This window comes from Sminthopsis crassicaudata, chromosome 5 (assembly GCF_048593235.1).
Source record: "Sminthopsis crassicaudata isolate SCR6 chromosome 5, ASM4859323v1, whole genome shotgun sequence".
Classification (NCBI taxonomy): Eukaryota; Metazoa; Chordata; class Mammalia; order Dasyuromorphia; family Dasyuridae; genus Sminthopsis; species Sminthopsis crassicaudata.
Genome location: NC_133621.1, coordinates 37196704 through 37201274, shown reverse-complemented (window position 1 = coordinate 37201274; position 4571 = coordinate 37196704). Strand labels below are relative to the sequence as shown.

Below are 4571 nucleotides of genomic sequence, written 5' to 3'. Positions count from 1 at the left end.
ATGGCGACGGGGGGGCCGGCGGCGGGGGGTCTGCGCGAGCAGCGGCGCTACGGCTTATCTGGCGGGAGCCTGGGCCAGGACAATCTCACCGTGGTGCACGTGAAGCTCACGGACACGGCGATCCGGGCGCTGGAGACCTACCAGAGCCACAAGCATGGAACTCCTTCCAGACCTTCCATTCAGTTCCAGGGATTCGAGGGGCTGCTCAGAATTCCCAAAAAGGATCGTCCAAAGGAAGTGCAGAACTTTGGCTTCTCCCTGTCCACCCCTGGCAAAGATCACCCTCAGGAAAGCTTTGAGTGCGTCCGCCAAACTGTCTCCCCTTCTGGGGCCTCACAGCTCCACTGCCTGGGAGTTATTCAAGATCAAGTTACAGTCAGGGCAACAAAGGACTCCTCTCAAGTGCCAAGAGAAGGCAGGAGGCAGGCAGAAGAGGAATCCCGGAACCCAGGGACAAACGTTAGCAAAGCCGGCGGACCCATTGCAGGAAGAAGAGAAGAAATTGGGAAAGCGCCTCCAGCTGGGCCACAGGCAGCCCCCGAGAGAAAAAGGGCAGCTCCTATTGAGCCTGCACCTACCCTCCGGAAGACCCAGCTGAAGGACAGTGTTTCTGGGCGGCCCTACAGGGCCAGGGTGATTCACCTCCTGGCCCTGAAGACTTACAAGAAACCAGAACTCTTGGCTCGATTACAGAGAGATGGCGTTTCTCCAAAAGACAAGGACTCCCTCGGAGCCATCCTTCAACAGGTGGCCAAGCTGAATCCCAAGGACCTCTCTTATTCCTTAAAGGATTCTGTATTTCAAGAGCTCCAAAAAGATTGGCCGGGATACAATGAGACAGAGAGAGAGTCCCTGGAGTTAGTGCTATCGAGAAAATTGAATCCATCTCCCCAGAATGACTCGAGCACCAGCGCTTCAGAAGCTCCTCAACGTTCTAGGAAAGAGGCTGCGCCTTCTGCTTCTCAGAAACGCCTCTTGGATTCAGATTTCATAGATCCTTTAAGGAATAAAAAACCTCGGATATCTCACCTGACAAAGAGAGCTCCTCCAACATGCAACGGTCATTTGAATTCTACCCTTCAAAAAAATGCTGGGGCTCCACCCCCACCCCCATCACCTCCTCCCTCTCCTCCTCCTCCTCCTCCTCCTCCTCCTCCTCCTCCTCCTCCTCCTCCTCCAACTGCTGCCAGCCCAACTCCACCACCTCTTCCTTCAACCCACCTTCCAGTTTCAAATCCTCCTCAGACTGCAAAGTCTAGCTCCAAGTCCCCTAGCACTCCAGAAGGCAGGGGGACTCAAGATCTACCTATGGACAGCTGTAGTCCAAATGGTAGCATCTTTGAGCGCCAGCAGGACAAAGATACCTCTAGGACTTCTTTGGAAATCCCACCCCCTGATTCAATCCTGTCGAAGGGTGCAAAGCCCATGGAAGACAAGCATTCAATGGCACATAAAAAATCTAAAGAAAAATCTAAAAAACATAAGGAAAAGGACCCAATTCAAAAACAGCCCATTGAGGAAAAGGGGAAAGACCTTAAGACGAAAGAGGAAATTGCCAAGCTAAATAGCTCTAGTCTGGATTCAAATGATGGAGTTAAAGAGGTTGGCCCTACCTCCACTGACCCTTCATCAACTATTGAACTGCCAGATTACTTAATAAAATATATTGCTATTGGCTCACATGAGCAACGCCAGAATTATACAGATGACTTCAATACAGAGTATGATGAGTATAGAACTTTGCATGCCAGAATGGAGACGGTGGCCACAAGGTTTAGGAAACTTGATGCAAAACGTCAGCGTCTTTCTCCAGGCTCCAAAGAGTATCAGACTCTTCATGAAGAGGTCTTAAAAGAATATCAGAAGCTCAATCAGGCTAGTCCCAATTACCACGAAGAAAAATCCAGATGTGATTATCTTCATAACAAGTTGGCTCACATCAAAAGACTAATAGGTGAATTCGACCAACAGCACTAGACCTCTGCTTAGACCAGAAGATGTGAATAAACTTAAGCTTATTTATTTAAAATTTCAAATGAATTGCTGGAAGATTCTAAAATATTGAAACTTGGCCATTTGAAAGTTTCACTATTAGCAAACTTTGGGTTACGTTTTTTTTTTTTTTAATTTTGTAATTTTTTTACCACAATATTTCTTGTATTCATTTTTTCCAAATTTCCCCCTCTCTCCCTCTACTCCCTTCCCTAGATGACAGGCAATCCCACACATGTTAAATGTGTTAACAGCATATCCTAGATACAATATATGTGTGGAAAACCAAACTTCTTCTTGCACAGTAAGAATTGTATTCTGAAGGAACAAGTAACCTGGGTGGAAAGACAATAGTGCAAACAGTTTACACTCAACTCCCAGTGTTCCTTCTCTGGGTGTAGCTGTTTCTGTCCATCATTGCTCAACTGGAACTGAATCAGATTTTCTCTTTGTTGAAGATATCCACTTCAATCAGAATATTTCTCCATACAGTAGTATTGCTGTAGTGTACAGTGATCTCCTGGTTCTGCTCATTTCACTCAGCATCAGTTCATTGGAAGTCTTTCCAAGCCTCTCTATATTCACCCTGCTGGTCATTTCCTACAGAGCAATACTATTCCATAACATTCATATAGCATAATTCACCCAACTATTCTCCAATTGATGGGCATCCATTCAATTTCCATTTTCTACCCACTACAAATAGGGCTGCCACAAACATTTTGGCACATACAGGTCCCTTTCCATTCTTTAGTATTTCTTTGGGATATAAGCCCAGTAGTAGGACTGCTGAATCAAAGGGTATATACACACTTTCATAACTTTTTGGGCATAGTTCCAAATTGCTTTCCAGAATGGCTGGATTCTTTCACAACTCCACCAGCAAGGCCTCAGTGTCCCAGTTTTCCCGCATTCCCTCCAACATTCATTATGATCTTTTCCTGTCATCTTAGCCAAAATGACAGAAGTGTAGTGGTATCTCAGAGTAGTCTTAATTGGTATTTCTTTGATCAAGAGTGATTTGGAACACTCTTTCATATGAATGGAAGTCGTTTCACTTTCATCATCTAAAAATTTTCTGTTCCTATCCTTTCACCATTTATCAATTGGGGAATGGTTTGATTTCTTATAAATTAGAGTCCGTTCTCTATATATTTTGGAAATGAGACCTTTATCAAAATCTTCATCGGTAAACATATTTTCCCAATTTGTTACTTCCCTTCTAATCTTGTTTGCATTAGTTTTTTTGTTTTGTTTTTTTGTTTTTGTTTTTTTTTTGTTTTTTTTGTACAAAAGTTTTTTAATTTCATGTAATCAAAATCTTCTATTTTGTGATCAATAATGATCTCTAGTTCTCCATTGGTCCTAAATTCCTTCCTTTTCCACAAGTCTGAGAGGTAAACTATCCTATATTCCTCTAATCTATTTATGATCTCATTCTTTATGCATAAATCATGGACTCATTTTGATCTTACCTTGGTATATGGTGTTAAGTGTGAGTCCATATCTAATTTCTGCCATACTAATTTCCATTTTTCCCAACAGCTTTTTTCAAATAATGAATTCTTATCCCAAAAGTTGGTATCTTTGGGTTTGTCAAACTCTAGATTGCTATAGTTGTACACTATTTTGTCCTGTGAACCTAAGGTGTTCCAATGATCCACTAATCTATTTCTTAGCCAATAGCAAATTATTCCCTTAATCTGTTTCACGACTTTTATTGCCGAGGCTAGCATTTCTAATACATTATTGAATAGTAATGGTGATAGTGGGCAACCTTGTTTCACTTCTGATCTTACTGGGAAAGGTTCCAGGTTATCCCCATTACATATGATGCTTACTGATAGTTTTAAATATATGCTCCTGACTATTTTAAAGAATAGTCCATTTATTCCTATACCCTCAAGTGTTTTTAATAGGAATGGATGTTGTCTTTTGGGGATAAAGAAATATTTGATCCTGATTATTCTAAGGAATAGTCCATTTATTCCTATACTCTCAAGTGTTTTTTAGTAGGAATGGATTTTGTATTTTATCAAATGTTTTTTCTGCATCTCCTGACAAAGTCATATGGTTTTTATTAATTTGATTATTAATATGGTTAATTATACTAATAGTTATCCTAATATTAAACCAGCCCTGTATTCCTCGTGTGAATCCTACTTGATCATAGGGTATTATCCTGCGGATGATTTTCTGAAGTCTTTTTGCTAATATCTTATTTAAGATTTTAGCATCAATATTCATTAAGGAGATTGGTCTATTGTTTTCTTTCTGTTTTCAACCTTCCTTCATCCCCTCTTTTCCCAAATAGTTTATATAACATTGGGCTAATTGTTCTTTAAATGTTTGGTAGAAGTCACATGACAAAAACTGCTGAGAAAACTGGAAATTAGTATGGCAGAAACTAGGCATGGACCCACATTGAACACCCCATACTAAGATAAGAACAAAATGGGTCCGAGATTTAGGCATAAAGAACGAAATCATAAATAAAATGGAGGAACATGGGATGGTTTCCCTCTCGGACTTGTGGAGGAGGAAGGAGCTGTTGTCCAAGGGAGAACTAGAGACCAGTA

The 4571-nt window shown here is 41.3% G+C and overlaps 1 pseudogene; it reads left to right on the top strand.

Moving 5' to 3' along the window:
* On the top strand, nt 1–1977 carry LOC141543829 (RNA polymerase II elongation factor ELL2 pseudogene; annotated as a pseudogene).
* The last annotated feature ends 2594 nt before the right edge of the window (nt 1978–4571 follow it).